The sequence below is a fragment of the Chrysemys picta genome, chromosome 4, assembly GCF_011386835.1.
Source record: "Chrysemys picta bellii isolate R12L10 chromosome 4, ASM1138683v2, whole genome shotgun sequence".
Taxonomy (NCBI): Eukaryota; Metazoa; Chordata; order Testudines; family Emydidae; genus Chrysemys; species Chrysemys picta.
The window spans coordinates 156,534,775-156,561,005 of NC_088794.1; the positions used below are offsets into that span (position 1 = coordinate 156,534,775).

General features: G+C 45.1%; 1 long non-coding RNA gene across 2 annotated transcripts in view; it reads right to left on the reverse strand.

The window, feature by feature from the left end:
• The window catches only part of LOC122174473 (uncharacterized), a 234,530-nt gene extending 208,316 nt beyond the window's left edge, over positions 1 to 26,214 (reverse strand). For both annotated transcript variants that reach the window (XR_010600850.1, XR_010600849.1), the window contains exon 1: positions 26,079 to 26,214. This is a non-coding gene — a long non-coding RNA (uncharacterized LOC122174473). The remainder of the gene's footprint in view (positions 1 to 26,078) is intronic.
• Between the last annotated feature and the right edge of the window lie 17 nt (positions 26,215 to 26,231).

The following is a 26,231-nucleotide window of genomic DNA, read 5'->3' on the forward strand; positions in this document are numbered from 1 at the left end:
CACACTGGGGTTTTACAGTTGATTCAGGCTCAAAAAGGTCTGCTATCTTTTGTCCTTGCTTCACAACAACATGACAACTTGTTTCATTAGCAATCAGTATAGTCACCTTTTCCTGGGCTTCAGCAGGTAGGTTTAAGACTCCACTGGGGACCAGCACTCCTTCCGGGAGCTCTCCTTCAATTGGCTGCTCTACCATTGCTAATGCCCCTTTACTGCCTTTCAGCCTGGTACTCATGACAAGCACTTCTTACTCCATCCTTGCAGGCACTACTAAGGGGGTTGTGCCCACGTACTTCAGTGCCCCAATCGGTAGCTCAGATGTCTCCTTTTTAGCGCTCTCAATTTTCCTATAGGCTTCAGCACAAAGTGTAGGGGTCATCAGGGTATTCAAGTAGTGGTCCCCAGCCCATCATCTGCAGTAATCAGCGAGTACCTTGAAGAGACTGGAGTTGGTCCCTATCAGCACAGACACATCAGAGGTCCCTTTAGGGTCAGGGCATATTAAGGCAGCTGTGTCTACCTCTTCTCTTACCCCAGCAACCTCCTCTGGGAATTCCAGGTGCACTATGACATACCCTTGGTAGGGGTATTCATCCATGCTGAGGCCACACAAACCAAGGCCAGTCAGTGGCTGTATAGTCAGGTGCCTAAGCATCTGTTGGTAGAATGACTGAAATATAATAGTCACTTGAGATCCAGTGTGTATAACAGCAGATATTCTGGCCATAAGGGATGTTTCTGCAGAAAGAATTGCATCATTATTCAATTCTATAGGCTTTCAGAGTAACTGCTATTCAGCCTGCCACTGATGCCCATGAAAAGAAGCCATAAGGTGGTCTTTCCAATGCCACTCCCAATCCACTGGGCGTGAATCCTCAGTCTTCAAGTGGTCTTCCAATCCCCCTCTCCCCCCGCCGCCGCCACCCCCGATAGCTTCTATTATCCCCTTCAAGACAGGCCTGCATCCATTCTTGGGATGAAGGAATGATTCTCTCCTGCTACAGGCAAACGCTGCTAACGGATTTTTTCTGTGCATCAAAATACACTGATGCCTGAAGAGAAGAAGTCTGTGTGTGGATGTAATATCCAACTGGATGGGGTTTGTTAGCTAACATGGTTCTGCAACCTTATAGAATGCCTCAGCCTCTAATGGCATTTTGCAGAAATACTGTGACAAGTTAATTGAATGCTGCAAGAACCATTCTATATTATATATTACACACACACACACACACACACACACACACACACACTCATAAATATAACAATACTATAATCAAAGCCCAGTGGCAGCTTAATTAATTGGTGTTTTGGGGAGAAATTTAAGTTACCATTGGCCCAAGCGTGGCAGAGCCCTACACTCAGCTCACTGGCATTTCTCTGTTGTCCATCTGCTTGTAACATGATCAGTTTTGACCACCAGATCCAATCAATTCCAAAATTTTAGGGAATGTTCTAGGCCAGGGGTGCCCAGCCTACAGCCTGGAGGCCGTACGTGGCCCAACAGAGCATTTCATAACGCCCTCGGCCTGCTTCAAAACAATTTACTAATGCCTGATTCATTTGCATTTTGTTGTCATGTTTACATCATTTTAGTTTAAACAAGTATGTAAACATACAAGATTGTGCAGAGAAACAACCTATCTAATACATACGAAACAAGCTGAACTTAAAATATAAATCCATATAGGTAACTTAAAATATTATTGAAATATGTAGAATCTGTTTGGCCCACACCAGGTTGCGCTTAGGTGTATGTAGCCCTCCTGTGTAATTAGGGTGACCAGATGTCCTGATTTTATAGGGACAGTCCCAATATTTGGGGCCTTGTTTTATATAGGCACCTATTATCCCCCACCCCCTCCCAATTTTTCACACTTGCTATCTGGTCAACCTATGCGTAATAAGGTTGGGCACCACTGTTCTGGGCAACAATGGGCAAACAGTTAATGAAAACTGGAAAAGCCTGATTTCCAGTGGAGTACATAAGAGGAAAGTCAGGCCCACTGTGTCCTCATTTGCTCTTTTTTCTGGTACTATTACAAATTGTATTTTTTCCAATTTGATTTTTACCCATACATCAAGTTCACATACATTTAGTAGGAATAAACTGACCGCTATAAGTGTTCTACCTTCAACTTGTGGCTTTTCTTTTAGAGTTGCTAGCAGTGTTTTTTTGGCAATGTGATCAAGAGGGTTCATCTAGAACTTTTCTAGGGCAAATAAGCTCAGAAATGAAGGTTTAATAATTAATTTACAGTAAAAACATGCTGGTTGCCAGTGTACTAAGTTACTGAGAGCTACCACTTTTCATCTGATAATTGGTATCCATAAATTAATGCACATTCTTGTAGGGATAAATCCTTCAGAAATTTCAGATCACTGAAGCCTACAACTTTCAGTAATTTTAAATTATAATGTTCTGATGCAAGTATATTTGAGAAACCTAGGGATTTTCAACTTTGTTTTAATATAATAAGATATGCAAAACAAAACTAAAATATTCACCCACATGTACCCTAACAGCTGAACAGACATCTTACTCTGTAAATAAGAGATTATTTAGACTTTGAATATGCAAAATAGAAGTTTGGGGACTAGTTTTGAATCAAGAGAATTAAACATAAGGTCACAGCTCAAGTTTGTGCTATTTCAATATATTCATCTAAGAGGTCCACAAAAAAAATTCTTATAGTGAGGAATATTTTTGCAGATCTAGCCAAATAAGTAATATGATGGAGTCACAGATAATCAATTAAGATTGTGTCAGGATTTTTCCTTCATTGTGACCTTTTCAACCTAGTTCTAATCTGCCTTTTTTTTTTTTTTTTTTTTTAGAGTCCTTGAAATTACAAATTTTAGCATGTTTGAATTTTTTGAAGTACGCTTACCAACACATGGTCCATTTCATAGAATCATAGAATATCAGGGTTGGAAGGGACCTCAGGAGGTCATCTAGTCCAACCCCCTGCTCAAAGCAGGACCAATTCCCAACTAAATCATCCCAGCCAGGGCTTTGTCAAGCTGGGCCTTAAAAACCTCCAAGGAAGGAGATTCCACCACCTCCCTAGGTAAAGCATTCCAGTGCTTCACCAGCCTCCTAGTGAAATAGTGTTTCCTAATATCCAACCTAGACCTTCCGCACTGCAACTTGAGACCATTGCTCCTTGTTCTGTCATCTTCCACCACTGAGAACAGCTGAGCTCCATCCTCTTTGGAACCCCCCCTCAGGTAGTTGAAAGCAGCTATTAAATCCCCCCCCCCCATTCTTCTCTTCTGGAGACTAAAGAATCCCAGTTCCCTCAGCCTCTCCTCATAAGTCATGTGCTCCAGACCCCTAATCATTTTTGTTGCCCTCCGCTGGACTCTTTCCAATAATTCCACATCCTTCTTGTAGTGTGGGGCCCAAAACTGGACACAGTACTCCAGATGAGGCCTCACCAATGTCGAATAAAGGGGAACGATCACGTTCCTCGATCTGCTGGCAATGCAATTTCTGTAATAAAACAACCATCCTCAAACAGAATCATCAAGGTCACACCGAGGAAGTCATTTCTCTACCCCAATGTGGAATGCCATGAAAAATAGATTGTCCACATCTCCTGGATTAGAAACAAATACCAAGTAATATGCATATCAGAGATCAAGTCATCTATACGGTTGATCACCTGTATGAGCCAAAAGGCTCAGTGATATCTAGCTAAAACTATTCCTACCCCAAAAAATCTACATAATAATTCACAATGCATAGGAAAGCCTACCTGTAACAATTTACAAAGTCACAGTACAGCAATTCATGCACATATTGCTGTTTTTGTAATTACTAAAAGTTGCAAACTGAGTGAGCTGCAAACAGAGGAGAAGCAATCAGAGGTAGTTTGCCTGGGGGGAGTTCCCACAGAGTTTTTGCCTTTCAGGCTTCTGTGAGCAGTAAATATAACATCTGAAGAGGCTCTTAGAAGGAAGACTATGGATAGTGAGCAATCAGCTGTTGTGACCTGCACAGGATATGCCATGTTTGTCTTTCTCCCAGAGGACAGAAGCGACTTCGTCTGTACCAAGTGCAACTGGTCTTCATACTGGAAGAGAAGGTTAAAGGACTAGAGAGCCAAATATCAACACTGTGTTGCATCAGAGAAAATGAAGACTTTCTAGATAGAAGTCAGCGTTTAGTACTGGAGGCACAGCATGCTGAAGAATCAGAGAGGGCAGTGCAGAACGGGAAGAAAATTGGCAGCATGTGACCTCCAGAAGAAGAAAGAGGAGAACCCATGTACCCCCAATACAGATAGAGGTAAGAAACCATTTTCAGGCTCTCTGCATAGGTACTATGGCAGAGAGTGGTTTGAAATAGTCATCTGAGGGAAGAGATCAGAAGAAGACTCCATCGACTGGAAGGCCTGGGATGCATTGTCCTAGTGACAGGGGTTCCATGACTCCCAAGAGAAGGAGACGGAGGGTGGTGTTCAGGGACTCCCTCCCACGGTGGATTTGATTTAAATCATGATTTAAATCATTAGTCAGGAAGATCTGATTTAATCATGGTTTTCTACATAAAAGTGCTTTCTTGTTGGTTGTTATAACCTTAATACATATTCTTCACAACTCATAGATAGATGTAGGTTTCATTTTTAAAAAGTACACACTATACATTTTTAAACAGTGATTTATTTTGAAAACTTTTCAGATTAGTTTTACAGCTATATCAGAAAATGAATGATTGTTTGGTTATTTCATTTACCAAAGGTAATTGAAGCAGATATTTATGAAGTCATTGGGAGGTGAACTATTTCCAATTCAAACAGGTTAATCATTAATATTTGGAGGATTTTCTTGCCATGCTGTATTAGGAGGAGAACATCATCAGACAGACATTTAAATTGTTTTATTTAACTAAAACAACAACATTAAGTATTCTGGATTTTTATCTTCAACGGCAAACATATAATATTTTAACAAAACAAGCATATGTCCCTCGCTTCTCACATTTACCTCCAGACTTCTTCTCCTTGTCCAGATCTATTCCACCCCCAACAATCTTCTATTCATTGAACTTTTTGAAACTTTGCACTTTTAGAGAGAGGTAAGGGATTGACTCTGTGTACACAAATTTGCAGAGGGACAATAGAGTTCAGGTCTGTTATTGCTCACCTCTATATATTATTTATTTATTTAAAAACATTTTCGCTATTAACAAGCCCAAATCCACAGTTTGAGAACTGCAAAACTAAGCATCTCTGATGGTATCTTCTAGACTGAGCACTGAGTCCCATTGGGTAGATAGAAAGATTAACCTAAATAATCTATACAGAAGCCTGTGGAACCCCATAAGATTGGGTCCCTAATCCATGAACTATTGGAACCCATTTACAAAACTTTTCTTAAACATTACATGAAGGATTGCTAGGAAGAGATGGGATCCACCTAACGATGAGAGGGAAGAGCATCTTCGCAGACAGGCTTGCTAACCCAGTGAGGAGGGCTTTAAACTAGGTTCACCAAGGGATGGAGACCTAAGCCCTGAGGTAAGTGGGGAAGTGGCATACTGGGAGGAAACACAAAGAGGAGGGTGTAACAAGGAAGGCCTCCTGATTCATACTGAGAAAGCAGGGCAATCAGCTAGTTATCTTAAGTGCCTGTACACAAATGCAAGAAGCCTGGGAAACAAGGAGGAAAAATTGGAAATCTTGGCACAGTCAAGGAACTATGATTGGCCTAACAGAGACTTGGTGGGATAACTCACATGACTGGAGCACTGTCATGGTTGGGTATAAACTGTTCAGGAAGGACAAGCGGGGGAGAAAAGATGAAGGAGTTGCACTGTACATAAGAGAGCAGTATGATTGCTCAGAGCTCCAGTATGAAACTGGAGAAAAGCCTGTTGAGAGTCTTTGGGTTAAGTTTAGAGGCGAGAGAAACAAGGGTGATGTTGTGGTGTGCGTCATCTATAGACCACCAGACCAGGAGGATGAGTCCCATGCCATATCCCAAGCAGGGCCGGCTCCAGGGTTTTGGCCGCCCCAAGCAGCCAAACAAAACAAAACAAAAAAGCCACGATCGCAATCGCGATCTGCGGCGGCAATTCGGCGGGAGGTCCTTTGCTCCGAGCAGGAGTGAGGGACCGTCCGCTGAATTGCCACCGAACAGCTGGACGTGCTGCCCCTCTCCGAAGTGGCCGCCCCAAGCACCTGCTTGGTAAGCTGGTGCCTGGAGCCGGCCCTGATCCCACAACAGGGGTATTCCCTGTCTTGGGATATGCCAGGCATTCAGCCACTGATAACTAGAACTGGACAAACATTTTCTTCAAATTGTTTACTTGACAAAAACTGCATTTTTTGTCAACTCAAACAATTCACAAATTCACTGAATAGTTTTGACTGAACCAAAAAAAAAGAAACATTTCAGGTATGTCAAACTGATACATTTAGTTTTAACTCTACTCAAAATTTTTCATTTCTATTTTGGGCATTTTGACACAAGTAATGGAGGACTAGATTTGCAAAATGTTGGGGGTGGTAGGGAAGAAGAGGGCCTTGCTTATAACTCTTGGTATGTAGAAGACCGAAGTTAAATTGAACCTGAGGTGGAAAAGCAATTTGAACTCGGATCTCCCATGTTGCGAGAAACAACGTAGCCACTAGGCTATTCTGGCATGGGATTGTCAAAGTTTCCCCTGTTGAAGCTGTTCCACCTTTTATAAACAGTCATTAGAGCAGTGACTTGAACTGGGTATTCCCACATCCTAGAGGAGTGCCCTAACCGCCAGGCTATAGAATCATTCTTGCTTGCATTTCCTGGACCAATGACTGTTCGTTGTCATTCACTGTGGCAGTTCATAGCCATTCATAATGACAATGAATGATTATGAATTGCCACTATGAATGTTCATGGGGGCAGCAACATATCAGATGGCATTGTTGAAATTGACCTGGGAATACTGCATCAAGTTCTGAGGTCTGCATTTTAAAAATAAAGTTGAAAAATTGGAGAGAGTGCATAGAAGAGCCACAAAAATGATCTGAGGACTTGGAAAATATGCCCTATAGTGAGACACTGAAGATGACTTGATTACAATGTTTAAGTACCTTCACAGGGAGAAAGTAGCAGGCATTAGGAGGTTCTTTAATCCAGTCAAGAAAGACATAGCAAGAAGCAGTGGCTGGAAATTAAAAACCCACATTTTTGTAAGAGTGATTAACCATTGAAACAAACTGCCAAGGGAAGCAGCACTTGATATCTTTGCAGGAGTAACTGGGATAGAACAACTGGCACAGGAGGTGGCAGAGCCACCTCCACCAGCAGAGAGGTCCCTTGAACACGAGGAATTCCCCACTAGCCATCTGCAGCCATTTTAAGTGGAAAGCACATGCATCACAAATTGACCTTAGTAGATCACAGAATTCGGCCATTAGAGTCTCATCTGCAATATGTCATATTTCAATAAAAAATAAAGTTCTTCTGTGGAGCTTAGATGCCACCTAGAGAACAAAAAGCTACATCAAGGCTTCAGCTTTGTACAGTTATTGAAGAGTTCTTTCTTAATTAGCTAAAAGACCTTTTCATTTATGAAAAAGGGAGCTATAAAATCTTGATCAAAAGGTCAGATTGAAACAAGCTCCTATTGCATGCCTCAGAGGGATGCATTATATCTATCTCTTCTCTCATTTGTTTTGCTAGGGGAATGATAAATAGCTATTAGAAAGAAAGGACTGGGGACAGAATTAAACAGAGAAAATCTACAAATTAAGCTGACCCATCTATAGCAAATAGCAGCAATAAAAGTCTACTTACAGTGCAGAGACCACTTACTGTTATCCAAGATTGGGCATAATTATGCTAATTTGTTATTTGGTTCATAGCTATAAACCTGACTTTCAAATACTATGATGATGTGGCAATGTCAGAACCTAGAATGGTAGGCACTGCATTACCTGATAAAATCTAGCATTTGATTGAATGTGAGTGAAAACACCTACAAAAATCTGTATAATTGTTGCACACCTGCTGTGTCCTCCTGTGAAAACCTTGCTCTATTGGGAAAGAACACAACTAGCTCTTTGAGAAAAATACCTTTGAAAATTTGGCACCAGGTGTCAAAGGAAAATAAATTGAATCCTTAACTATTCCACTTGCCCTATTATATCCTGCTAGGCTTCAAGTGACATTTCAGACGCTGAATAATGAAGGAATCCAGATAAGGCCAAGATCTCTGCTGAAGGCAAGAGGAAGGATATTGTCAACAATCTGCAGAACCAGCCATGAGCCGCATGACTCATTTAAGTTGAGTGATTTGTGACAAAGTTCCTCCTCTACCTTGGTGGGTCCTGCGCTTATTGGCGGATTTGCTCGCTTCACAGATTCACCCTGTGGGTCAGGAAACAGTCCAGAGACCTTCCCCTCTGGTAGAAGCTACAGTCCAGGTCAATTCCTCCTGTGTTTGATCAGGAGTTGGGAGGTATGGGGGGAACCCGGGCCCACCCTCTACTCCGGGTTCCAGCCCAGGGCCCTGTGCAGGGCCGGCTCCAGGCACCAGGCAACCAAGCACATGCTTGGGGCGGCACCTGGTAAGGGGCGGCCAATCTTGGGGTGGCAGGGGGCAGCATGGTGCGGCATTCAGCGGGGGAGGGGCGGCGCGGAGCGCAGCGCTCGGAGGGGGGGGTTCCGGCGGCACGGCGCTCGGCGGAGGGGGAGCTCGCCAGGGCGGCGCTTTTTTTTGCTGCTTGGGGCAGCAAAAAAAGTTAGAGCCGGCCCTGGCCCTGTGGACTGCAGCTGTTTATAGAGTGCCTCCTGGTACAGTTGCACGACACCTACAACTCTCTGGGCTACTTCCCCATGGCCTCCTCCCAACACCTTCTTTGTCCTCACCACCGGACCTTCCTCCCGATGTCTGATAACGCTTGTACTTCTCAGTCCTCCAGCAGTACGCCTACTCACTCTCAGCTTCTTGCACACCTCTTGCTCCCAGTACCTCTCACACACTTCCGCTCCCTGGCTCCCCCTGGCTTGACTGGAGTGAGCCCTTTTATAGCATCAGAGGGGCCTTAATTAGAGTCAGGTGCTTAACAGCCTCACCTGACTCTTAGCAGGTTAATTGGAGTCAGGTGATCTATTAGCCTGGAGCAGCCCCTGCTCTGGTCACTCGGGGAACAGAAAAGTACTTATCCAGTGGCCAGTATATCTCCCTTCTGCTACTCTGCTGTTCCCAACTGATCTAGGTATATCACAGATTATACATCACTACAGTAGTAGAACAATCAGCAATACTTTGCCTGATTTTCAGAAGTTTACTTTTGTTGATGTCATTTAGTCTAGGCCATTAAAAACAAAAATATAAGAGTAATTTTCAGGGAAATCACCACTTCTGAAGGGTGCAGCCTTTGAACACTGCATAGTACTCCTGCCCCATAGTCATGCTTAGATCCTTGGGAACAGAACTCCTGAAGAGTGGCTGGGCAGCTATTCTTACCTCTCTTCTGAGCTGTGCAAAAGTCATGGAGCCTTGTTAATGACTCTCAGCAATGCAGGCCTGTTTACACTGAAAGAAGATTTCAGAATTGCTGAAAGACTGCTGAGATCTAGAAAACAGAAGAAAGTTGCTGTGTAATTTTGTGTGTAATTCTGACTTCAATTTATAGGCTGATAGAGTAGAATTTGAGACTGTGTGATGCTCTTCTTAATTTTGAGCAATATGCTAAGATGCCAAAAAGAAGAAAATGCCAGAGAAGTTTAATTTTTCACCTATTAATACAATAGTGAAGAACTGTTTTTCAGGCATGAGGACTTTGCAAAGGCTAATTAGGACAAGATCAGTAAAAGCACAATCTCTTGTAATCATAAGGAAATGTAAAACTACATGAAATTTAATTGGTGTCATTGCAAACTCAGAATTAAAGATTGAACAAGCCTGAAAAATCATTTGAAATTCACAATTTCACTTTTTGATACAAAAGTCTAATGAAATGCTGATTTTGGCTGTGTTGATACTCTAAATGAAATGCAAGGTAAAAGAGAAGTAGCATGCAAGTATTAACATACACTTTGATGAAGAAAACATTTGCACTAATCCTTGTGAAATGAAATTGCTGATCTGAGCTTTTCATAGATTCATAGATTTTGAAGGCCAGAAGGACCATTGTGGTCAACCCAGGCTGTAAAAAGTTAACCAAGTAGTTCTTACATCAAATCCAGAACTTCGGGTTGAAGTCCTCCAGCCAAGGCCGTGCAATCTATTAGGTGACCTAGGCGGTCGCCTAGGATGCTAGCATTTGGGGGGTGGCATTTTCTTTGGAGGCGACCGAGGCGGCCGGATCTTCGGGCGCCCCAATCGTCATCGGCATTTAGGCAGAGGGAGCTGGGGCAGGGGGGCACGGGGAGAGCTGCTTGCAGCAAATAAGGGGGGGGGGGCGGCACGCAGGGGAACTCCCCACCCCAGCTCACCTCTGCTCCGCCTCCTCTCCTGAGCACGCAATCCCACTCTGCTTCTCTCCCTCCCAGGCTTGCGGCGCCAAATAGCTGATTGGCGCCGCAAGCCTGGGAGACGGGAGAAGTGGAGCAACGATGGCGTGCTCAGGGAGGAGGCGGAGCAGAGGTGAGCCGGGGTGGGGCGCTGTCACACTGCTCCCCGGGCCGAGGGGGTGGGGAGCTGCCGCGGGGGGGCACCTCAGGGCAGAGGGGGGATGGGGAGCTGCCGCGGGGGGGGGTGCCTCAAGGCGGGGGGGGGGGGGCTGCCACAGGGCTCAGGGAAGGGGGAGGGCGCAAGGTGGAAGTTTCACCTAGGGCGCAAAACATCCTTGCACCGGCCCTGCCTCCAGCTTTATGAATCTCCAGTTGTAAGATCTCAAACCATATTAATGTCAATTAAAAACTGTAAACAGTACAAAATACAAATATATTTCAGGAAAATGTGACAAAAACCTGAATCTTGACTAATCTAGCTTTTCTGACTGAGATTTTCTTTAATTCTCAAATAGCAGGCACTTATTCCCATTAAGGAAACAAGATGCCTGTGTTGTTAAGTGAGGATATAAAGCATTGGTTAAAGGGGGAGTGGTGAAAATGCTAGAGATGCTGCTAGTGTAATGCTGACAGACCTTGGTCATCGGCAGACAGGATCGAACCAGGGACCTCTGGAGCTTAGGACATGAGCCTCTACCGCATGAGCTTAGCGGTTAGCTAAGGCTGTAGAGCAAACTCATTAATCTCTCTCTAAGTGGTCTCAGTGCCACTAGATGGGACAGAACACCACACACAGGAGGTGTGTGGGTTACACTAGCAATAGTTGTTCACTGATCCACAGTTCTGAAAAAGATTTGTAAGAATGTAGGAATTGCTGGGAGTGAGGAGCTTCAACTCTTACCAGCCCAGGAAACCTTCAGGGGAGCAAAATTCCATAAATACAGGAAGAGAAACAGTTTTCATCTCCAAGTCACCATATTTCCAAAAGTGAATAAGGCAAAAAATCCTCCCCCAGACGGATGCATTTCCTGAAAAGCAGCAGAAGCAAGAAGGGGAGCCCAGCTGTGCTTAGGTGATTTAGAGGACTCTGCAACCCACACTTGCAGCAGAGCTGTGCACTATAGTGGCTCTCTGTGAAGGAGAGGGAAGAAGGACATTGTAGGAAGGCCAGAAAAATGGCAATGGTGCTGTCAGTGGGTGCACATAGTACAGATTCACTGATGCAGAACTCCACAGGGACAACAGTGGGCCCCTGCCATTTTCCTGCCAGCTGGTATGTTTACTGTTATGTGGATGCCTCAACATGGCACCTCAGGGTGGGGAAGCAAAATTCCTTCCCTAGCTCTGATGTTTGTGCACGTCCCATGAGCAAAGTCCTTTCACTTGACTTCTGTGCTCAAGACCAGGATTTGGCTCTTGGAAATTGGAACCCACACATGTAAAATTTAAGTTTCTAACGGTGCATACAGTGTAATAATGTTCTGCCTACAAGGCATTTCATCTAAGGATCAAATATTAAGTGCTTAAAACTTTGACACACTATGAGGTAGGTAAATATCCCCATTTTATAGATAGGGAAATCCAAGCAGAGTACAAAGTCAAAAAGGGAACAATCAATTTAAATGTATTATTTGTATTACTCACAGACTCATAGACTTTAAGGTCAGAAGGGACCATTATGATCATCTAGTCTGACCTCCCACATGATGCAGGCCACAAAGCCGTCCCAACCCTTTCCCTTGACTCTGCTGTTGAAGTCCCCAAATCCTGGTTTAGAGACTTCAAGTAGCAGAGAATCCTCCAGCTAGTGACTCCTGCCCCATGCTGCGGAGGAAGGCGAAAAACCTCCAGGGCCTCTGCCAATCTTCCCTGGAGGAAAATTCCTTCCCGACCCCAAATATGGCGATCAGTAGAACCCCGAGCATGTAGGCAAGATTCTCCAGCCAGACCCTCATTGGCCATTGATACTATTTACCAGCGATGGCACACTGTTCATTTGACTAAAATAATGTTATCCCATGATAATATGATTTTAAACCATTCCCTCCATAAACTTATCTAGCTTAATCTTAAAACCAGACAGGTCCTTCGCCCCCACCGTTTCCCTCGGAAGGCTGTTCCAATATTTCACCCCTCTGACGGTCAGAAACCTTCGTCTAATTTCAAGCCTAAACTTCCCCACGGCCAGTTTATATCCATTCGTTCTCGTGGCCACATTAGTACTGAACTGAAATAATTCCTCTCCCTCCCTGGTATTTATTCCTTTAATATATTTAAAGAGAGCAATCATATCCCCCCTCAGCCTTCGTTTGGTTAGGCTAAACAAGCCGAGCTCCTCGAGTCTCCTTTCATACGACAGGTTTTCCATTCCTCTGATCATCCTAGTGGCCCTTCTCTGTACCCGTTCAAGTTTGAGTTCATCTTTTTTAAACATCGGAGACCAGAACTACACACAGTACTCCAAATGAGGTCTCACCAGTGCCTTGTACAACGGAAGCAGCACCTCCTTATCCCTACTAGATATACCTCGCCTAATGCATCCCAAGACCGCATTGGCTTTTTTCATCGCCACGTCACATTGTCGACTCATAGTCATCCTGCGGTCTACCAGGACTCCAAGGTCTTTCTCCTCCTCCGTTACTTCTAACTGATGTGTCCCCAGCTTGTAACTAAAATTGTTGTTAGTCATCCCTAAGTGCATCACCTTACACTTTTCAGTATTAAATTTCATCCTATTTCTGTTACTCCAATTTACAAGGTCATTCAAGTCTCCCTGCAGAATATCCCGATCCTCCTCCGAATTGGCAATACCTCCCAACTTTGTGTCATCCGCAAACTTTATCAGCCCACTCCTACAATTGGTTCCGAGGTCAGTAATAAATAGATTAAAAAAAATTGGTCCCAAAACCGAACCTTGAGGAACTCCACTGGTGACCTCCCTCCAACCTGACAGTTCCCCTTTCAGTACGACCCGCTACAGTCTCCCCATTAACCAGTTCCTTATCCACCTCTGGATTTTCATATCGATCCCCATCTTTTCCAATTTAACCAATAATTGCTCGTGCAGTACAGTATCAAACGCTTTACTGAAATCAAGGTATATTAGGTCCACCGCATTTCCCTTATCTAATAAGTCTGTTACTTTCTCAAAGAAGGAGATCAGATTGGTTTGACACGATCTGCCCTTGGTAAAACCATGTTGTAATTTGTCGCAATTGCCATTGACCTCAAGGTCCTTAACTACTTTCTCCTTCAGAATTTTCTCCAGGACCTTGCACACTACAGATGTTAAACTGACAGGCCTGTAGTTACCCGGGTCACTTTTTTCCCCTTTCTTGAAAATAGGAACCATATTAGCTATTCTCCAGTCCAACAGTACCACCCCCGAGTTTAAAGATTCATTAAAAATTATCGCTACGGGGCCTGCTATTTCTTGCGCCAGTTCCTTCAATATTCTTGGATGAAGATCATCCGGTCCGCCCGACTTAGTCCCGTTAAGGTGTTCAAGTTTGGTTTCTACCTCGGATATGGTAATCCCCCCTCCTGTATCCCCCTCTGTCACGCTGCCAATATTCCTAATCCCTTCATTGGCCTCATTGAACACCGATGCAAAATATTCGTTTAGATATTGTGCCATGCCTAGATTATCCTTAATCTCCACTCCAGCTACAGTCTTCAGCGGTCCTACTTCTTCTTTCTTTGCTTTCTTCCTATTTATATGGCTATAAAACCTCTTACTATTGCTTTTAATTCCCCTTGCAAGGGCCAACTCTACACGGCTTTTGGCCTTTCTCCCTCCATCTCTACATGCTCTGACCTCAATAAGGTAAGTTTCCTTACTGATCCCTCCCCTCTTCCACTCTTTGTATGCTTTCTATTTTTTCCTAATCGCCCCTTTGAGACGGTCGCTCATCCAGCTCGGTCTAAATCTCTTGCTTACTAACCGTTTTCCCCTTTTTGGGATACAGGCCTCCGACAGCTCTTGCAGCTTTAACTTAAAATAATCCCAGGCATCTTCTGCCTTTAGATCCATTAATATGTTTGCCCAATCCACTTCCTTTACCAGTCCTCTTAATTTATTAAAATTAGCCTTTTTAAAATTGTAAACCCTAGTCTTTGATTTAATTCTGTTAATCCTTCCATTTGGTTTAAACCGAATTAGCTCGTGATCACTGAAGCCAAGGTTGTCCCCTACAACCATTTCCTCAACGAGGTCCTCACTACTCACCAAAACCAAATCCAAAATGGCCTCCCCCCTCGTCGGTTCAGCTACTACTTGACGAAGGAATTGATCAGCAAGCACATCTAGGAACATCTGAGCCCTATTATTGCTACTAGCATTTGTTCCGCAATCTATATCTGAGAAGGTAAAGTCCCCCATAATTACACACATTAAATAGTTCTTTATCCATATCCTGGGTAGATCCCGGCGGTCTATAGCACACCCCAAGCATTATCCCAGGGGAGGCTCTAGTAGTTCTTTTACCCAGTGTGAGTATTGCCCAGACGGACTCCGTCTTATCCATTCCATCAGTTATTATTTGTTTACAGCTTACCTCATTATTGACATACAGTACATAAGAGCTCTATTCATGGACCAGAAACTGTACTAGACACTGTACAAGTACAGAACAAAAAGATAGTCCCTACACCAAGAAGCTTCCAGAACTTTATAGAAAGATTGCTGGTGCTCATACCTCCCTCTGACCACTACCCAATGCTGCTCATCCACGTGGGCATTAATGAAACCTCCAGCTACAGCCCTGAGCAGATCAGCAGTGACCACAGAGCCCTGGGAGAGAGGGTGAAAGCATCGGAGGCACAGATTGTGTTCTTGCCCATCCTCCCAGCTGAGGGTAAGGGACCGAGCAGGGACATGCAGATCCTGGAGATGAATACATGGCTACACAGATAGTGTTGACAGGAGGGCTTTGGCTTCCTTGGCCATGGGATGATGTCTCAGGAACAAAGACTGCTGGGAGGAGATGGGGTCCACCTGACCAAAATGGGGAAAGAGCATCTTCAGACACAGACTCACCAACTGAGTAAAGAGTGCATTAAATTAGATTCAAAGGGGCAGACGATTAAAGCCCACAGGTAAGCCTAAAAAAGGTGACTTTAACAGAGGGCTAGATGTCTGGGAGGGAGGGGGGAAATGGAAAATTACAATAGGTTAAAAGGAGCAGCAAGAGGGAAAACAGTGGAGGAAATCTGCTCAGCATCTTAGATGTCTACACACAAATGGGAAATAAACATGAAGAATAGGAAGTATTAGTTCATAAGATACATTATTACTTAATTAACATCATAGAGACTTGGTGCACTAGTTTCCTCTCTCCCCCTAAAACAAAAAGATTTGTGAAATGTTGCCAGGACTACAGTACTGCACTGATCAGCAGAAATCACATAAAAGTGCTCTAATTAACAACTACAGATTAGCTTGCAAAAATACATTGGTCTAGATTTCAAGGCAGGCAGAGTATTAATACATTACTTTCAAAATAAGGGCACCATCTCATTATTCCTTCAGGGTCTCTTGTATAACTCTATCTCTGAGAGAAATCAAACTGGAATCTTCAGTGACCTGCAACGGTTGATCATTTATATTCATTCTGACAGTAAAAATTTATACACAGGTGTCAAAAGTTACTCTTTAGCTATCTCTATATAAAGACACTTAATAAGCCTTCCCATTCCTATAGTATCTCAGCTCCTCATCCTCACAAAACCCCTGTGAAATAGGGAGTACATTCTCCCCATTCTACAGATGGTGAACTGAGGAAGAGAGAAACTAAGTGATATAAAAAGTCTGTGGTGGAGCAAGGAGTTGGGTCTCCCAAGTCATAGACTAGTGCCCTAACCACTTGACCACACTTCTCTCCACAGCTATAAGGCTAGCTACAGGTCTGTGCCCTTTCTGGTCTCTGAGTGCACCCACCTCAGGAGTTCAGCTTCTTGAACCTTACCTATCTTGTAGTGGAATCTCATTATTCTTTCACTCAAACCAGCACACAGGTATTCTACACTGTATACCAACCACTTATTAGCATGCAAATCTGACTGGGGTTTGGGCATCTATGACATTCCCTGTCTTCAGAAACTAGAGACCAATGATACACTGGCCAACAGCTTCCTCAAAACAAAATGTCTTTATTTAGGCCTGGTCCCCACTAACCCCCCACTTCGGACTAAGGTACGCAAATTCAGCTACGTTAATAACGTAGCTGAATTCGAAGTACCTTAGTCCGAACTTACCGCGGGTCCAGACGCGGCAGGAAGGCTCCCCCGTCGATGCCGCGTACTCCTCTCGGCGAGCTGGAGTACCGGCGTCGACGGCGAGCACTTCCGGGATCGATTTATCGCGTCTTAACCAGACGCAATAAATCGATCCCAGAACATCGATTGCCTGCCGCCAGACCCTCCGGTAAGTGAAGACGTACCCTTAGTAACACCCCTTTCATTCCACTAGTATCTCTGGAGGATGTTAAACGGAAGCTACTAAAGTTAGACATATTTAAATTAGCAGGTCCAGATTGATTGCATCCAACAGTTTTAAAAGAGCTGCCTGAGGAGCTCGTTGGATGGCTAATGATTTTCAGTAAGTCTTGGAGCACTGCGGAAATTCCAGATGACTGGAAGAAAGCAAAGGTTGGGCCAATTTTTCAAAAGTGTAAAGGGGACCACCTGGGTAATTATAGGCCTGTCAGCCTGACATGGATCCCAGGCCAAATAATACAGTGGCTGACAAGGGGCTCAATTAATAAAGAATTAAAGGTCGGTAATGTAATTAATGCAACATGGTTTATGGAAAACAGATCCTGCCTAACTTGATAATTTGTTTTAATAAGATTATACGTTTGGTTGACGAAGTTACAGATTTGACATAACATACTTAGACCTATGTAAAGGTTTGATTTGGTACTCCATGACATTTTGCTTAAAAAATTAAAACAATATAAAATTAACATGCCACACATTAAATGGATTATAAATTGGCTAACAGATAGGTCTCAAAAATGTAAATGTTTCCAGCGGGGTCCGCAGGGATCAGTTCTTGGACTTGTCTGGCTTTAAGATTAAGTTAGATAAGTTTATGGAGGGAATGGTTTAATGGTAAAACATAGTTGTCAAGGAAAACCAAGCAATGGTAGGTAAATAGCATAATGGCTAAAAGGGGTCAGGATGGAGACTCTTGCCTATATGCTCGGGGTCTTACTGATCGCCATATTTGGGGTCGGGAAGGAATTTTCCTCCAGGGCAGATTGGCTGAGCCTCTGGAGGTTTTTCGCCTTCCTCCGCAGCATGGGGCAGGGATCTCTAGCAGGAGGGTCTCTGCCGATTGAGGTCACTAATAACAGGATTGGGGACTTCAGCAGCAGAGTCCAGGGAAGGGGCGGGGACGGTTTTATGGCCTGCAGCGTGCAGGGGGTCAGACCAGATGATCATAATGGTCCCTTCTGACCTAAAAGTCTATGAATCTATGAATTATGCTTATTTTTATCAATGGCCTAGAAGAAAACAAAGTAATCACTGATAACGTTCGCAGATCACACATAAATTGGGGGACCGATAATGAAAAGGGCAGGTCACTGATACAGAGCAATCTGGATCGCTTGGTAAACCTTGGTAAAGCAAATAACATGCATTTTTAATATGCCTATATGTAAATGTATACATCTTGTAGCCAATGATTTTAGTTTATTGTTCATTTATTGTGTGATGTTATGATTAACTAACATGTTATATCATATATAATCACTGTATGCTAAATAGAGTTAAATTGTAGGATTATAGACGTATAAGACTGTCAGTAGTCAGAAGGGATAAGTATGCATTAGGTATCTAAGTAATTAGGACTGAAACACAAGGTCTACAGGCTGAGGCCTGTAAGATTTTTTAGCTTAGCCATACTTGGCCATAGGCTTAAGAAAAGCTTGACGTAAGTAAGTGACCCCTAATCATTTTTGTTGCCCTCCGCTGGACTCTTTCCAATTATTCCACATCCTTCTTGTAGTGTGGGGCCCAAAACTGGACACAGTACTCCAGATATGGCCTCACCAGTGCCGAATAGAGGGGAATGATCACGTCCCTCGATCTGCTGGCAATGCCCCTACTTATACAGCCCAAAATGCCATTAGCCTTGGCAACAAGGGCACACTGTCGACTCATATTTAGCTTCTCGTCCACTGTAACCCCTAGGTCCTTTTCTGCAGAACTGCTTCCTAGCCATTCGGTCCCTAGTCTGTAACAGTGCATGGGATTCCTCCGTCCTAAGTGCAGGACTCTGCATTTGTCCTTGTTGAACCTCATCAGGTTTCTTTTGGCCCAATCCTCTAATTTGTCTAGGTCCCTCTGTATCCTATCCCTATCCTCCAGTGTATCTACCACTCCTCCCAGTTTAGTGTCATCTGCAAACTTGCTGAGAGTGCAGTCCACGCCATCCTCCAGATCATTAATGAAGATATTGAACAAAGCCGGCCCCAGGACCGACCCTTGGGACACTCCGCTTGAAACCGGCTGCCAACTAGACATGGAACCATTGATCACTACCCGTTGAGCCCGACAATCTAGCCAGTTTTCTATCCATTTTATAGTCCAGCCCATACTTCTTTAACTTGCCGGCAAGAATACTGTGGGAGACCATATCAAAAGCTTTGCTAAAGTCAAGGAATAACACATCCACTGCTTTCCCCCATCCACAGACCCAGTTATCTCATCATAGAAGGCAATTAGGTTAGTCAGGCATGACTTCCCCTTGGTGAATCCATGCTGACTGTTTCTGATCACTTTCCTCTCCTCTAAGTGCTTCAGAATTGATTCCTTGAGGACCTGCTCCATGTTTTTTCCAGGGACTGAGGTGAGGCTGACTGGCCTCTAGTTCCCCAGATCCTCCTTCTCCCCTTTTTTAAAGATGGGCACTACATTAGCATTTTTCCAGTCATCCGGGACCTCCCCCGATCACCATGAGTTTTCAAAGATAATGGCCAAGGGCTCTGCAATCACATCCGCCAACTCCTTTAGCACCCTCAGATGCAGTGCATCTGGCCCCATGGACTTGTGCTCATCCAGTTTTTCTAAATAGTCCCAAACCACTTCTTTCTCCACAGAGGGCTGGTCACCTCCTCTCCATACTGTGCTGCCCAGTGCAGCAGTGTGGGAGCTGACCTTTTTTGTGAAGACAGAGGCAAAAAAAGCATTGAGTACATTAGCTTTTTCCACATCCTCGGTCACTAGGTTGCCTCCCTCATTCAGTAAGGGACCCACACTTTCCTTGACTTTCTTCTTGTTGCTAACATACCTGAAGAAACCCTTCTTGTTACTCTTAACATCTCTTGGTAGCTGCAACTCCAAGTGTGATTTGGCCTTCCTGATTTCACTCCTGCATACCCGAGCAATATTTTTATACTCCTCCCTGCTCATTTGTCCAATCTTCCACGTCTTGTAAGCTTCTTTTTTGCATTTAAGATCAGCAAGGATTTCACTGTTAAGCCAAGCTGGTCGCCTGCCATATTTACTATTATTTCTACACATCGGGATTTTTTTTCCTGCAACCTCAATAAGGATTCTTTAAAATACAGCCAGATCTCCTGGACTCCTTTCCCCCTCATGTTATTCTCCCAGGGGATCCTGCCCATCAGTTCCCTGAGGGAGTCAAAGTCTGCTTTTCTGAAGTCCAGGGTCTGTATTCTGCTGCTCTCCTTTCTTTCTTGTGTCAGGATCCAGCATCATAAAGCCCAGTGTTTTCTCTGTAATCTCATAATGAAGCATTCAGCCAAATCTCGCTAGGTGTTAACAGTTTCTGGTTTGTTGAGAGCTAATACCTCAGCTAGATCATCTGTGATTGCTATTCTGCATGAATTAATTTGCTTTTTGCCTGTCTTATATTCACTGTTCCCTCACATTCAAACATTGATTGTGGTATCACGGAGCATTCGTACTCTCCCAAATTCTCACATAGATTAACATCAGTCTGTGAACTGGACATGACCAGGAGATGAGCAAACAATGCCCTGTCTGTGGTTAGCTCTGTAGTACTCCTTGCCACTATCACACTGACATTTTTCTCCATATTCCACTGGAGCCCACAGAGTGATGGAGCCTTGGTGAATTCTTTGGGTTTTAATACTTCATACAAGTCATGGCCCAAAGTATCTATTTGACGGACATATTTAGCTATAACTGAAGACTGTTTTTGTCATGATATTGATGAGTTTCACTCTGTCATATGCAAATGGGTTGCCAGTGTGAGTAAGCTCATCCTGTAGCCATAAAACTGTCCCGTCTTGGCATTTAACAGCACCTAACGAGTTTCAGTGGTGCTTGGTTACTTCTGGGGAAGTCATCCCAGCCACACTTAATGTTCCGTTTAAAATTCAATGGAGTTCTGGGTCATCATAAATACCTGAAAAGAGCATTTGTTATGCTCACCAACCACTCCCCACCAACTTCCACTGCTCTGTTTGTGTGTTCAGGGCTTCATCTGAACCAAGTGCACAGAAGCTGAACTGGTGACCTTTTAACATCCCAGTGTCAGGCTAACACTTTTCTACACCATTGCAAGGTACCATGCAATCATCACAGAATAGTTGGTTAAATCTAAAGCAAAAAAGGATTTCACAAAGTCTTCCAGTGCTGCAAGGTGCAAATTCCAATTAGCAATCTTGACAGATCAAATAAAGAGCAGCAAAAACTCAGCTAACTCCATGAATCACCGCACCATTCTGAAAGTTGACTTTGTCATCAATTCAACCTCACAGAATTGCTTAATCTTTCCTGTGATATTCCAGCCCTCCATCATGCACAATAGGCCATTGAGAGTGGAATGTACACTGATGTGTGGAACTGGTCTCACAAGTCCTGTACCAAATTGGGAAATGACTTCAAATACATCAGTATGTCTACACTACCTGCCAGATTGGCAAGCAGCAATCGATCCAGCGGGGATCGATTTATCGCGTCTAGTCTAGACCCGATAAATAGATCCCCAAGCGCTCTCCCATCGACTCCTGTATTCCAGCTCGGCGAGAGGCACAGGCGGAGTCAACGGGGGAGCGGCAGCAGTCAACTTACCGCAGTGAAGACACCGCGGTAAGTAGATCTAAGTACGTCGACTTCAGCTACGTTATTCACGTACCTGAAGTTGCGTAACTTAGATCGATTCCCCCCCCAGTGTAGACCAGAGCAAAGACAACATAGTTAATCATTTTATATAATCATCTAATTCAGTTATCTATTGTTGCGGTTAACTCATATGCAATCAAGGTGTCATGAATAGATTTAAGTTGTAGGTATAGGAATAAATCAGATAGTATTATAGCTCCCAGTTAAGGGTCAGCAATAAGCACTCATCATTTAGGAGTTAGTCGTAAATGCTCAATGTTCAGGGGCTAGGGGTTATTGTTCATGGCTGAGGGTTCATGGTGAGGGTTTAGCTACATGTTCCGGCATCAATGGCAGGGTTTAGGCTGACAAGCATTTATGCGTGAGGAGTGTTTACTAGGTATATAAGCGAAATAAGGTTGTAATGCAAGGCCTGCAGACTGAGGCTTGTAAGACTTCAGTTTAGCGACATTAGGCCTTAGGTCTAAGAAGTAGAGTTGCCAACTTTCTACTGGCACAAAACCGAACACCCTTTCCCACCCCTTCCCAGAGGCCCCACCCCCCACTCACTACATTCCCCCTCCCTCAGTGGCTCACTTTCCCCCACCCTCACTCACTTTCAGTGGGCTGGGGCAGGGGGTTGGGGTGTGGGAGAGGGTGGCGGCTCTAAATGGGGGTGCAGGCTCTAAATGGGGCCAAAAATTAGGAGTTCAGGATGCGGGAGGGGGCTCAGGGCTGGGGTAGGGAGTTGGTGTGTGGGAGGGATGAGAGCTCTGGGCTGGGGCCAGGGATGAGGGGCTTGGGGTGCAGAAAGGGGCTCAGAGCTAGGGCAGAGGGTTGGGGTGCAGGGGGGGTGAGGGCTCTGGCTGGGGGTGTGGACTCTGGGATGGGGCCGAGGATGAGGGGTTTGGGGTGCAGGCTGCCCCGGGGCTGTGGCAGGGAGAGAGGACTCCCCCCAGCCCTCTCTCACTGCAGCAGCCCGGGGCTAGGGGAGAGCACCTCTCCCCAGCGCAGCAGCTCCAGTGGGGCTGGGGCTGGGGAAGAGGCTCCTGTCCCCAGCTGCAGCAGCTCCCAGTTAAGGGTCAGCAATAAGCACTCATCATTTAGGAGTTAGTCGTAAATGCTCAATGTTCAGGGGTTAGGGGTTATTGTTCATGGCTGAGGGTTCATGGTGAGGGTTTGCTACATGTTCCGGCATCAATGGCAGGGTTTAGGAGAGCCCTACTCCTAAAACAGACAACAAGGAGCTGTGTTAGGAAATAAAAAATGACCAGTCTGGGTCTGACACACCAGTTTCCACATGCCAACCCCAATGGATCAGTGCCATGGACTTGGCATGGGTCTGACATTTACCAGACTGTGAGAAGAAGAGCACACAGCAGGGATGGGAGTTGAAGCCAGACTGCCCTGACGAGAGGTGTTGCCTGAGATGCAGCTGTTGGGAGGGTACCACAGCCTGGGCAATGAAGGAGAAAGGACACAGTGACCCAAACTCTCAAATATCACAGGGTAGATATCCAAAACAACAGGATTCCCACCCACTCCTGCTACAGGAGCCAAGCAACCTGCACATCAGCCTCAGGGCATGACACCTCTGCAGCAGCATCTGGACCCGTACACAAAAAGAAATCCCATCTCCTGTTCCCATCCTCCTAGGCTGTGGCCTATTAGCAGGAGCCAAGGTAATCACCCTACCAGTCATAGTAATCCAGCTGGAGGAGTACCTTAAAGAGGAAGCCTAGTGTCATGGGTGGATGGCTAACCCAGGGAGAGCGCTGCTGCTGGCCTTTCACAATGGATCCCTACATGGAAGCCACACTGCAGAAGGGAGGGGGCAGCTTTGCTGAGCAAAGCCACCAGCATCTGCCTCTCCACCCTGTCCATTTCCCAGCAGTGAGCTGGTACAGGCCTTACATGCTTTCCCACCCTAGTGTGGGGGAGGGTAAGTAGCCCTAGATCCCCAAATGCAGTACCTCACTGGAAGTCATCTTCAGACATCTTTCCCTGCCTCTAGGAGATGGACAGGAAATGACCATGTAGGGCTCAAGTACAGTAAGAAGACACATAAGGGTCCCTGCCTGACTACATAGAACAGAGAAGGTGGTGCAGCTAATGACTAGTACATCTCTGCTGCCACCTGCTTCATGTCCAGCTCACACCATCTTAACAGCTGGGAGAAACAGATATGCATGCTAAGTGGACAGACCTACACAGGGTCATGCATGGCTCTTGGGCCAGAGACTGCCTCTCCCAGCAGAGAGTGTTAGTCCCCAGCAATTCTTCCCCTGAGTCATGAAAGACAAGAATGACCAGTGTGCACATCCAGCCTGTGAAGCAGGCACATATGCCTGTCCACCACAGTTGCCAGGTCTCTACCACCTCCCCCTGCAAGGGTCTGCACACTGGGTCCCATTCCCTGTAAATGGCATCTTGGTGCACCAAGCACTTAATACATAACTTCAGAGAAGCAGGCAGCTCCTGTCAACTCCAGATCACGCCCACTAGTCTAGAGGCGACAGCAAGTCACAAGTACCCAGAAATCACCTACTACAGGACAGGCCCAACAAGGACAATAACAGAACACCACTGGCCATCACATACAGCCCCCAGCTAAAACCTCTCCAGCGCATTATCCACGATCTACAACCTATCCTGGAAAATGATCCCTCACTCTCACAGACCTTGGGAGGCAGGCCAGTCCTCGCTCAGACAACCCCCCAAACTGAAGCAAATACTCACCAGCAACTACACACCACACCACAGAAACACCAACCCAGGAACCTATCCCTGTAGCAAACCTCGTTGCCTACTCTGTCCCCATATCTACTCTGGCAACAGCATCAGAGGACCCAACCACATCAGCCACACCATCAGGGGCTCATTCACCTGCACATCCACTAATGTCATATATGCCATCATGTGCCAGCAATGCCCCTCTGCCATGTACATTGGCCAAACCGGACAGTCCCTCCGCAAAAGAATAAATGGACACAAATCAGACATCAGGAATGGTAACATACACAAGCCAGTAAGTGAACACTTCAATCTCCCTGGTCATTCTATTACAGATTTAAAAGTCACTATCATTGAACAAAAAAACTTCAGAAACAGACTTCAAAGAGAAACAGCAGAACTAAAATTCATTTGCAAATTCAACACCATTAATCTAGGCTTGAATAGGGACTGGGAGTGGCTGGCTCACTACAGAAGCAGCTTTTCCTCTCCTGGAATTGACACCTCCTCATCTATTACTGGGAGTGGACTACATCCACCCTGATTGAATTGGCCCTGTCAACACTGGTTCTCCACTTGTGAAGTAACTCCCTGCTCTCCATGTGTCAGTATATAATGCCTGCATCCGTAACTTTCACTCTATGCATCCGAAGAAGTGAGGTTTTAACTCACGAAAGCTTATGCCCAAATAAATCTGTTAGTCTTTAAGGTGCCACCAGACTCCTTGTTGTTTTTGTAGATACAGACTAACACGGCTACCCCCTGATACTAGGCATAATTGGACACTACAAGGCGGAGGTTCCTAGGGTTGTTTCTGGGACCGGAGATATTGGCTAGTGTCATTCGCTTGCAAGTAGCTGGGAGCAGCTTACATGCCAGAGGCTGTGCGTGAACAGCCCAGGAGTGGGGGTTCTCACGTAAGGCTTGCTCCCAGAGTCAAGGATTGGAGAGGCCTAGCAGATCACTTGTCCAGATAACACCAGCAGGGAACATCACACAAGGTGAGGCAGTGAAGTAGCTGTCTACTCCATAAAGCCCCCATCACACACACCACGTACTAGGAAATGGCTATGGGGGAAAAATCCTGTGCTTGTTTCCCCATCTGTAATATGGGGATGATGACATATTCCTTCCTTTTAATTAGTGAATGAAAAGCCATGCCTAGGAGCTAATCAAGCTATTCTGATGATGTTAACACACCACCCCAGTTTTCACACACATGCTTTTGAAAGCTACTTGTCATGGTGCAGTTAGAAGCATCAAATACTAATTAACATTTACTGGAAAATGTGTTTGCATTGCAGACTTTCAGTTCAGTGATTCCAAAAAGCTCTGATCTATAAAGTCAGAAATCTGTCCTTTATTCTACTGGACCAGTAAAGGGTTTGGCCCTGCTCATGCACACACTGGTACACGTGAGCAGTGCCACACCCACACATGCAATTGCTGGGCGATTCTGGACCCAGGTCTGTCGCCAGAACCTGGGAAACATGGAGAGAACAGCCTTAAAGCCAGCTGTTCACACGGTATCGTTACCAGGGGACTGCTGGGGCGACACTCTGGGGAGTGACTCTGTCCCCCTGGCTGGGGCCTGCAAAACCCCAAATAACCTGAAACCACCGCCGGAAACAACAACGCGGGCATAGGGTGCGGACTACACAACTCCCGTGATGCACCGGGGGATGGGAGGGGGGGACTGCAACTCCCGTGATGCATTTCGGCACGATGCTCTAACTGCCAGGAGATAGCGGGCGCCGCACCTTAATCTGTTCTTCTCATGTATAACTTACGGTACAACAAACAGCGTCAGGGCGGGTGCCGCCTGCTCCTCCGACCTTGTTTGATGGCGGCACCACCTGCCCAGGCTACAGCGTCTCACGGCGACCTTCACCTCCCAGTCTACTGACCGGAAGTGAAATTGACATAGTACGTCTCTAATAGGC